The sequence below is a fragment of the Enhydra lutris genome, unplaced genomic scaffold, assembly GCF_002288905.1.
Source record: "Enhydra lutris kenyoni isolate GAN:26980312 unplaced genomic scaffold, ASM228890v2 scaffoldscaffold12, whole genome shotgun sequence".
Lineage (NCBI taxonomy): Eukaryota > Metazoa > Chordata > Mammalia > Carnivora > Mustelidae > Enhydra > Enhydra lutris.
The window spans coordinates 53,635,727-53,647,345 of record NW_019154096.1 but is presented as its reverse complement, the minus strand read 5'-3'; the positions used below and the strand labels follow the sequence as shown (position 1 = coordinate 53,647,345).

The following is an 11,619-nucleotide window of genomic DNA, read 5'->3' as shown; positions in this document are numbered from 1 at the left end:
AAAAAAAAAAAAAAAAAAAAGGATTTACCCTTTACTGCATATTCTCATGTTATAATGTGGAGATAATGGCTCCTCTAAGTGTCCCAGTCTAGATGTAATCATTTACATTACTCAGTTACCCAAATCTTTCAAAAACATCCAATATTCACAAAACTGTTATCACTGCAAATGGATCTACTGGAATGTGGATACATGTGGTGCCTGTATCTGCTCCGTAAGTGTTCATAACGAAATATAAACAGTAGCTATATTTCTTGGACTTAATTTCAGAACCCAACTCCTCTTCCTTAAATATCACCCAGAGAAAAAGTTAATAAAAACTCCTCCAACCTATCAATTTTAAAGTCTAAAATGACATTATACTAATCCTACAAAAATCACATAAAGGAAGATCAAGGAAACACCTTTTTTTTTTTTAAGTTCCCTAATAAAACTGTTAGGTTCTCAGCACTCCAATCACAGGAGTAACAGAAAATACACAATATGAAAAAGAACCTCACACATAGATGTAAATAAAGCCACCCTTTAGGTTGCCCATTAATCCACAAGTGGCATATTCATCTTATTTACAGTATTATACCCCCTGCCATGATATTCCATTACAGAGTCACGCTACACACTCCATAGTTAACACTGTAGGAACCATCTCTTTTTAAACACAGTTTTCTCTGTGTATTCCCCTTCTGGTCTGCTCTCAGGTTTGAAAAAAAAAACAAAACCACTTTACAATTAAATTCCTTATGCTATTAGATATTCCAAGAAAAGGTGTATAAAGTTAAAGAAATGATGTCTGACATGTAAAACATAATTACATTTAGTTTACTCTTCTAGAAATATTTCACTCAATATTCCTATTTGCCATGGTCTTAGTACTCCATGTGAGCAAGTACTCCTTACATATTTTTACAAGTCTGAGCATGGAATTTATGTCAACCATAACTATCAAAAACTTCTATTCTTTCTATTAGAGAATATGCAGGGAGGTTCTATGTGCGTGTATATGCTAATAGTCATGTTTGTTCGCTTTTTGTTTTCATTTGCTTTCAGTGAACCTGTTTCTTTATAATGACTCACTCCTCTCCCAAGCTTTTTCTCTTCTCTCTGAAACAGTAAGGTCCAGCTATTAATTCTGACATCCTTACCAAGTCTTTGCAATCACTGATCTATCTAGAAGCAGGTAAACAAATATAAAAATGTTTACTGAAGTGTAATCACAGCCTCAGCCTGGAAGCCTTAAGGGACATTTTTTTTTTAATTGACAAAATTAATAACCAAGCTTAATCAGGAAAAATAAATTTTTGATATAAAAGAATTGCCAATATATACTTACAATGTAAATCCTGATATAGTAGGATGAGATCTGTATTCTAAAACAATTAGGAAGGTGTGAGTCACCACCTTGAGCTGGCTGTATTGGACTCATACTGTCTCACTCACTTTATATGTAGAATAATGGAGCACAGAGCCATGAGGTCATCTTAGACACTTTAAAGATCTGTGTTTGTAAGGTAGATGATTATCACTGAGTAAGCATTTAAAGTTACACAGTAGAATTACTGACTAGGTAGCCTAGAATAGAGACTGTTTTCTGAGTACAGTATTTGGCTCAGTTCAGTCAGAACAACATTACCTTACAAGCAATAAGGGAGACGGGGGAGATGAAGAAATAACATTTGCTAGATGTGAAAAGTGTTACAGAAATCAAATGGAGAAAAGCTAGAGGTGCTTTGTAGTGTGAAGCCAAGTATAACGGCAGGAGAAATAAGGCCCCCAAATACTATTTGAAAGGCAACCTGGTGTAGTAAGGAAGGACTCTGAAGTCAGAGAGACTGGAGTTCAAAATTTGACATTGCAACTTAAGAGATGTGAAAACTTGGGAAAAGGCTTAACTTCTCTAAGTTTCAGATTCCTTATCTACAAAATAGGGGATATGCATCCATCTTATCAGGTTCACATAAGGTTTGAAACAGACAACACGGCTAGCACTATAGTGCCTCAACATCAGGCTTAATAAATACTAACATATTCTTGGGGCGCCTGGTTGGCTCAGTCGGTTAAGCATCAGCCTTCAGCTCAGGTCATGACCTCAAGGTCCTGGGATGGAGCCCTGTGTCAGGCTCCCTACTGAGAGGAAGCATGCTTCCCTCTCTCCCTCTACTTGTGCTCTCTATCAAAAAATAAAGAAAATCTTAAAAAAAGAAAGAGAAAGAGATAACAGAGCTAGCACTACAGTGCCTAAACATAGGGCTTAATAAACATTAACATATTCTCTTTCCTCCTCAAAGTCTTGAGGAGTACAAAGTAGAAGAAAAAAAAAATCTTCCATTCTGAAGATACGTGAGTAAAAAATGGCCATTTTCCAATTTTTTTTTTTTAAGATTTTATTTATTTGAGAGAGAGAAAGCAAGAGAGCACGAGTGGAGAGAGAAGTGGGGGTAGAGCAGAGGGAGAAGCAGACTATTTGCTGGGCAGAGAGCCCCAACAGGATCTTGACCTGAGCCTAAAGCTGACACTTAACCAACTGAGCCACCCAGGTACCCCCGATCTCAGTTTAAATGTCGCCTCCTAAAAGAGGACTTTCTTGGATTTTCAATACAAAGTAGCTATGCAGTCACTCTCTATCACATCACTCTGTTTTAACTGTCTTTTCTACATCTCATATTTTTTTAAAAGATTTTATTTATTTATTTGAGAGAGAGTGAGAGAGAGCATGAGCGAGGAGAAGGTCAGAGATAGAAGCAAACTCCCCGTGGAGCTGGGAGCCCAATGCGGGACTCGATCCCAGGACTCCAGGATCATGACCTGAGCCGAAGGCAGTCATCCAACCAACTGAGCCACCCAGGCGTCCCTATATCTCATATTTTTTTTTTTTTTAATCTCATATTTTTTTTTAAAAAGATTTTTATTTATTTATCAGGGAGAGAGAGAGAGAGCACAAGTAGAGGGAACGGCAGGCAGAGCAGGCTGAGGGAGAAGCAGGCTCCCGGCCGAGCAAGGAGCCTGATGCCAGACTCGATCCCAGGACCCTAGGATCATGACTTGAGCTGAAGGCAGCCGCTTAACTGACTGAGCAACCCAGGAGTCCCTGTATCTCATATTATTTAATAAGTATTTTACGGGGCGCCTGTATGGCCCAGTGGGTTACAGCCTCTGCCTTCGGCTCAGGTCATGATCCCAGGGTTCTGGGATCGAGCCCCACATCGGGCTCTCTGCTCAGCAGGGAAACTGCTTCCTCCTCTTTCTCTGCCTGCTGCTCTGCCTACTTGTGATTTCTGTCAAATAAATAAAATATTAAAAAAAATAAGTATTTTAGGTTTTTTAAGACTTTATTTATGGAGTGCCTGGGTGGCTCAGTGGGTTAAGCCTCTGCCTTCAGTTCAGATCATGGTCTCAGGGTCCTGGGATCGAGCCCTGCATTGGGCTCTCTACTCAGCAGGGAGCCTGCTTCCCCCAATCTCTCTGCCTGCCTCTCTGCCTACTTGTGGGCTCTCTGTCAAATAAATAAATAAAACCTTTTTAAAAGAATATTTTTATTTATTTACTGATTGATTGATTGATTGATTGATCAGGCAGAGAGAGCACAAAGCAGGGTGAGTGGCAGGCAGAGAAAAAAGCAGACTCCCAGCTAAGCAGGGAGCCCAATGTAGGACTCAATCCCAGGATCCTGGGATCATGACCTGAGCCTAAAGCAGACACTTAACCGACTAAGCCACCCAGGAGTCCCTTCCAATTCTTTATGTAGGAACAGAGTCCTAAACTAAAAATCAGGGGGATGGGGAACTAGAAAGGATTATAATATCATCAGAGATACAACTGGTTCCATATGTAAGAACTTTAAATAAAGATGTATTAGGTGAGCTCCAAAGGACTAGACTATGAAAATTTCTCTAAAGTGAACCCTACTCATGGGATTTGGGATTAGTAGAATTTAAGGTGACTTGGTAATTCTAGGTCTGTTAGGAAAAAAAAAGGAGTTTCTTGGTCATTCAGCCAGTTAAGACATTCTGTAATTACTAATATAAACAAAAAGATGCCCTCAAAAAGGAGATGTTTATTTAACACTGATCTTAAAGAGCACATCTTCGTGGAAAAGAACTCTGACAACAAGAACAAATACTGGCAAGATCACTAGGTCATATGGAAATCCTGAATCATAGGAAGAAAAGGAAAAACACCAATTTTATTTTATAATTAGTTGGTATAGATAGAATAGTCATTTAAATTCATAGCTCATTGCCTTACAAGCTGGAGTCATGACACAAGAATACGATTTTATATGTACGGATCCTGAGTTCATGGGAACTGAAAGGTTCAAAAGGAGAGCTCAAGTTACACAAGCTTTGTAAGTGATCTATTTACACCATATGACTAAGAACATATCCATGGAGAGCTTATGAGCCCAGGCTTCTGAAACTGTCAAACTAGGAGAGAGGAAAATGAATAGCCACAAAAATCCATAAAAGCTGTAAGTATAAAAATCTCTCTTCCAGATTAAGGAATGTAGAAAAGTATCATGCAAAATTCTACAAGTGGGCTTTAAAATATTAATATGCACAGTAGCACCATTCTCTTAGAGTGTGTGTGGGGGGTGGGGTGGGGGGGGAGAGTCCTAGAGACTCTTTAGTATTAAGTCACTGATCCTAAAATGCTGAATATGAGTATTTTCAGGAAAAGCTCACTGTCAATCAAAAAACAAAACAAAAACAAAAATCAGGTTTCTGACAGAATTTCAAATGTATACTAAAGATTTTGCGGGGGAAGGAGGGTGGAAGATGGGTACTACGGGGAAGTGAAGTACCTTTATTCTATAGGTTTTGCATAGGGTATAATATCAGGGATTTACTTTCTATAAATATAGAATCTTAGGGCTGCAAGGCTAGAACCTCCATTAGTTATACATATAATGAAAAAATATGAAAAAGGTTCTATTAACTATGATGAGAAAAGATCACCTTACATCTAACCTCAATATTTCATACTATACTTTAGGCTCTTAATTCTCTGTTACTGTTAATTCTCTACTCAGATGGGTATCTGGTAACTCGTTTTTATGTGTCAGTATTTATGTTTTTTAATTTTTTAAAAAATATATTTATTTATGTGAGAGAGTGAGCGAGCGAGAGAGCACAAGCACGGGGAGAGGGTGAAGCAGACTCCTCTGCTGAGCAGGAAGACTGACCTGGGGCTCAACACCAGCACCCTGGGATCATGACCTGAGCTGAAGGCAGACACTTAACAGACTGAGCTGCCCAGGTGGCCCTATGTATTAGTACTTTAAATAAATGCATAAGTCAATTAATTGTTAATATAAAAAACCACAAATTTATTTTATATTTCTTTGGAGGATAAATGGGTTCATTTACATAGCATACATTATATTCTTGCTTTTTTAGCAAGCAACTAAGCTTAAGGTACAAAGATTAAAATATTGAAAATCTCATACCCTTCCCAAAGCTAAAGTCTGTCAAAGTAGGCCTAGAAAACAGGCACTGATTTGGTAGAGAAAATCTGGCTCATTAATATCTTCCATAGCTTTATACCACATTTTCCAATATTACAGGGATAATTAACAAGGTTTCAATTTTAGTATAACTGAGCTTTAAATGGATGAATCAGCCTTTAGTCTCTGTCACTGCATAGATTTTCCTCCCCTCTTCCTTCTATAAACACCATACTTCATTGATATTCAATTCTCAATTATATAAATTGAAATAACAGAGCCCTCAACACTGAGAAGTCAATGGCAGGGGGGAAAAAACAGTGATTTTCCTAATAAACGGAATCAGGGAAGGAACACAATCTAAATATGCCTTAGCTTACTGCCTAGACTTTGCTCCTCTTTTAAATAACTCAAAGTGACAAAAGTGCTCCAAGTCAGAAAACTTTCATGCTACTTGCAAGAAAAACTCTATAAACTGGAGGGGTTGGGTGGTAGAAGGTCAGTAAGACAGAACCTCTTAAAATTTAATTTCTTGGGGTGCCTGGGTGGCTCGGTGGGTTAAGCCTCTGCCTTCAGCTCAGGTCATGGTCTCAGGGTCCTGGGATCGAGCCCCGCATCAGGCTCTCTGCTCAGCAGGGTTCCTGCTTCCCCCCTCCCTCTGCCTGCCGTTCTGCCTACTTGTGATCTCTCTGTCAAATAAATAAAATCTAAAAAAAATTTTAATTTCTTTGCTTACTTGATTAAAAAATAAATAAAAAAATAAAACCCTATGCGCAATGCCAAAGAAAGTATACTGGTAATCAAAATCCTAAACGACCCCTGACAGAATTACAGCCTATAGATCACTAATACATCAACAATATTTGTGACATTACTTTGGAAAGTAGGCAGTGAAGTCTGTAAACCAGCTCTAGAATGGAATAATGCCTGTATGCAGCAAGAAAAGTATGATGTAAAACCCACGGATTTTTTTCTTTCTTTCCCCTTTCAGGAATTGTGCCTGGCATTGTGCAGCTGTGGTGCTGCCTTCATCATTCTCTGCATTTCCAATCTTGCTAATTAAAAGGCTGATCACAGAACAATGCTCTTCTCATTAATTTCAGTGTTCCGATTGGGCAGGATCCCCGCTTACCCCACCTGATCTTTTCACACTGCTGAAGTTAATGTGACAGGAGCCCGAAGATGGATTACCTGCTGCCATATTGCCCATCGCCTCCAATCAGGAGCTATCTGTGTAAACTGATTGTTCTAATTTGCTCTCATTATTTTTACAATATCAGGAGAAAATAACGCACACAGCTCACTGTCAAAGCCATGAAAATCAGCCATTAGTTTAACCCAGACACTGAGTGGCTTTATTAGAGGCACTGCAGTTTATTGATGTAGCTCCAGTCAAACAAGGCAGCATTTGCTTCAGTAGAAGGAAATGTTGATACTCAAAGTAAATATTTATTGTAATAATACCCACAGCAACATGATAGTTTGAATAATCCTGTTCTTATTTCAGAAGCTTTGTTTTGACACAAATTAACAACAATGAAGAGTTGGGTTGGCATAAGAAAGTAGAAAACGTTTAATACACACTCAGTAGCATGAAAATCTGTCCATTAACACAAATCTATGAGTACTCCTCACCTTCTCTACCTTGTATAAATAAACTCTATTCTGTGACTACAAATGCTAATCAATCAATAAATAATGGAGATTCTTCTATTTTGCTCCACACAACAACATTTTTCCAAAACAAATTTTATGGCTAAGGAATCAAAATTATTTTTATAATGGTCATACAGGTATAGTTTTAAATAAGAAAAACTGTATTCTTATACAATGTAAACATTCAACAAGAGTACTAATCCTTGTATCATAGACATTCACGATGTATTGTGGAATAGAAAATAAGCAATGGTAGTGAAACCAGCTAAGCAAACAAGCTAGGTTTTAAACCCTTCGGTAAGAGACGTTTCTTAAAGTGGAAGGCAGAACTCTACAAAAAGGTTTGCTATTCAGTGAGATGATATCTTTAAAAGATTTATTCTGAGCACAAAGAAAATGTATTTTCCTGTTGTAAATAAAATGCTAAACTCTAGAAGAAAACAAATTTAAACTTGGCATTTCTAGTCTTGTCTGGCTATAAGCATTTTGTTAAAATGTTAGCTAAATGCTGCCTGAACAGCATTTTGGGGAGCTGGAAAAGGGGCCTATAAATAATAGAAACTGATGCTTTTTAAATAAAGAAATTTAGTCCACATACTCTTCCCCCACTTCCCTCCCTTTAGTATTGAAGGAAATATGGCTTCCTCCTGTTTTCTTCCTACGCTAAGATTCCTAGGTAATGTGAAGGCAAGAGTATGCCCTTCTTGCTGCTCCCCTTTTAATGGCCACTTTTCGTTTTCTAAGAAACGTGTGCCATGCTTTTCTCCTTAAAATTCCTGCACTAAAAGACTGCACCATACTGCACTCCGCAAAACGTGCTGATGGCGCCAATTACAAGCCCCCAGCCGAACGCTCCAGCCCCCACCATTCGGGCAGATTTATGCGGACTCTTGCCGACGTTATTACAAGTCAGAGTTTATTGGGAAATTGTTACATTATGCGGAGTGTCTAACAAATTGCTTATGCTGCTATAATTGGATTACAACAGCCGCTTGCTCCCACCGGTAAGATTAGGCAAGTAGGACTCCTGCCGATCTCTGAGCGTTAGCAGTAATTTTATTTGCCTTGCCTCTCTCTTTCCTAACAACATGCCTCTCTCCCTGCCAGCTGTCTGCTGAAAAGGCATAGGCTTGTTCCTTGGCCCTAACAATGCAATTACAGCCCCGCAGATCGCACTGTTTGTGCATTAAGTACAGAGCCAAAACGAGGCGAATTGATCGTTTGACTTTTGGAGAAGCCATGTGATCTCTCGATGCAGGCGATCCGACATGCATCAGCAGGCAATACTGCAGTCAATTCTTGATAAAGAACTTTCTTCCTTCATCCCTCTCTCTCCCAACCTTTCAGTTTTTCAACTGAGGAAAACACTGACTGGGCTCAACTCCTGCTAATCTGGATCCACAATCCACAAAGACAAACTTAATCTTATTAGCTCCCTGGCTAGATAGAAATGGGAATAGGTTCTAGCATCTTGAAGTGCCTCAGTCAGATAGATCAGTGGTTCCCAACAGTTGAACTACTGCTGCTATCTTTAAAAAAGGTTCATAAAGAGTTCACTGAGGGAAAAAGTTTATAGAAACACTGTAGTTCTAAAGAACTACAGAAATCTCCAGGTTCTGGCAAATAAAACTGCCTTGGAAAGGCTTTGTTTGAAGCTCTGTCTACATTCACGGGCCCATCAAGAATCGGCATGGAAACCAGTGTCCGCCTTTCTCTGCAGATCTGCTCTGCTGGAAGACACTGGCAGCCGACATGCAGAATCAACGCAGCTGACTTCAGGCTTAACATAGCCAGTCTGATCCCCACTCATGGCAAAGTTTTACACATATTTTGTTGACAGCTTTCTGCTTCTAGTTTCTTTCTCCTACATGTTTAGCAATGAGTGCAGGAAGTAAGGAGACTGTGCAAGCAGTTCTCTCACTCAAGGACATAATACTCACTTTTTTTCTTTTGAAATTAACTCTCTTGAAATGGCTGAAAATGATTTTCAATTTTACCAAATTAATACAGACCAGGATTAATTCCATTCACACTTTCCTCTCCAATGGTGTATGCTACTTAGGGTTCCTGAAGATGATCATACAACAAATGTGCAGTCCATCTGCTGATCCATTTTGGTACCCCACATCTGTATTCCTAAATATAATACACATCCAGGAGGTTATGTGTTCCTGAATCCTTAACCTGACAAACACACAAACGCTTGTTTATAACAATGGTCCTTGATTATTACCTCAAAGTGAGCTGGGAAAAGTCACTTGACTAGTGTTTCTCAGACCCTCTCCGTAATTCCCGTTAACATTCATTAATATCATATGAACATTTGAAAATGAAAGAAAAAAAAATAGTACTTCTGAACCTTATTCCTGCCTTTTGGAAATAGCAATATGCTAATGTGTAACATGTTACATTCCAGAGTTTTTCTAACCTCACTGGCCTCGATGACATGGTTAAATCTTAACATATTCTCCACAAAGCTAATGTTTAGACCTGAAAGAGAGGCCCGTGCAAAGAATGGCCCATCTGACATGCTACTTGTGGAATAGTATATTAAAGAAGCCTGTTAACATGTAGTTTAAAACTCAAAAGAAACTCTGAACAGCTGAAATGCCTTATAAATAGCACAGACCCAGAGGAAGTGCAAACGTCTGCATTGTGAATTGTAGATCTTAATTACCGACAATGGCTGGTACAGCAAGTAGCACGGAAAAAAAGTGAAACAGTTGCACTGTTCATGGTTGGCAATAATTCTTCAGGAAAATATTTACTATCAATCAGTTATGAGAAAAGGGACTCTGTGCTCGTAAAACAGCACGTTGCTTCTCATACCAGGACCATTTTGCTTCAGCATAATCTGAATTTAAACAGCTTGTTTCCTGCGGATATAATTTTGGAAATAAATAAAACAAGTCTTCTATCAAAATCTGGAGTGAGTGGAAAGGAACATCACATTTTTCTGTCTCAGTCAGTTGCAAACAGATTATTAGTCTCAAGTAAAAAACAGTAACAACAAAAACCACAATACAGAACATCTACAAAGGACTACTGAAGAGGTTTATTTTCCCAACATAAAGAGGCAGAACTTCTCCTACCTGGGCAGGAATCTAGGTAGATGCGTTTAAACAACTTAATCTTAATTCTGCGCATGCATGTGTAAAAAGTAAATTGGGAAAAACCTGAAACCAAAATTTTTGGTAGTATTTAAATAAAGTAAGCAAAAAAGAGAATATAAAAAATTAATGCTCTTCATTTTTCTATTGGTTTTCTTTACCAATTAAAAAACATCATCAAGGTTGACAATTAGGTACAATGTGATTATTGATTTTAAAGACTAAGTTGGTAGTCAATAATGACTGTCCATTTAAAGCTATAATAAATACAGAGCTCATCATGCTCCAAACAAGTCTCATGAACTACAGGGCTATAATTAGTAAGAAGGAAGGCTTTGGATGAAAAGAAAAGATGTTTCAATGCCTCCGAATATTACTTAGACTAAGTTAACACTGATAAAATGACCCATCCTTCATTTTTAGTTTGAAAACTTTTCTTAGGTCTCATTCTTCAAGTTAGAGATTCAGAAGATTATCATTAACCTAGAGTGACTGTAGTTTGTCTTACCACATTGTTTTGTTATTGTCTAAACAGTACAGAAGGGTCCCTCTTCATAGACCAATTATAAAACATTCATGGTAAGGTATTTCTGGCCAAGAAGAGACACATACTACGTACTATAAGGTCTGAACAAAACAACTCTGCTGCTTTTCAGGGAATGACTGGTATTAATGTCTTCTCTAAAACTCATAATAAACAATATTCAATAATAATAATGACTATCTCCACCAAACCAAAGTTACTCTGAATTAGCTCCTTTGAACTAGAGGACAAAAATGTTGATATCACTATATTATAGTTGCTCTCACATGGAGATGGTTAGACATTCAAGGCCACTTTGGAGTACAATCTGAATCAACAATAGACACTTGTACCAAACAAAAAGCTACTGCAGCCATATCAAGTGTAGCAGATGAAACACTTCAGTTAAGGGCTAAAGGTGAAGAGCAGGAAACAGGGACAAGCTTGCAGACCTACAAAAATAATGGCAAGTCACTACCTTTCAAAGGTCAAGCAATACATGAGGCCAGTAGAAACAGCACAGAATCATGAGATATATATAACACATGTAAATAGAAAAGGGAAAACTTGTTCTCTATTCTCATGTTATTGATACCTCACTGGAGGCTGTTAAAAGAAAGAAATTTTTTTTAGCTATATGCTTTTATTTGCCATTGACCAACTGATCATATGGCTCAAATCAGAGGCAATGAACCAGAAGCCAGGATGTGGGCCAATAAAAGGAACCAGAAATTTAGGTGGGTTCCAATAGGAAATGAAAGAAATCATTATTAAATTGGGGTATTAAAGGAAATGATGAAAGGATGTGGTGTCAGAATAATGTTAAAATAAGCAAGAATGGGATGAGAGGGTCACCATCTGGGAGCAAAGGAAACAGACAGATGAGCAGC

At 38.2% G+C, this 11,619-nt stretch overlaps 1 protein-coding gene across 3 annotated transcripts in view; it reads right to left on the bottom strand.

Moving 5' to 3' along the window:
• LOC111145162 (beta-transducin repeat containing E3 ubiquitin protein ligase) overlaps positions 1-11,619 on the bottom strand; it is a 218,970-nt gene that overhangs the window by 52,224 nt on the left and 155,127 nt on the right. Inside the window, exon 1 of one of the 3 annotated variants that reach the window (XM_022499862.1) lies at positions 10,189-10,232. The exons of the other annotated variants lie outside the window; for them this stretch is intronic. The gene's annotated coding sequence lies outside the window, so the exon portion shown is untranslated. Of the gene's footprint in view, positions 1-10,188; positions 10,233-11,619 lie in introns of those variants that run through there. 3 annotated transcript variants of the gene reach the window in all.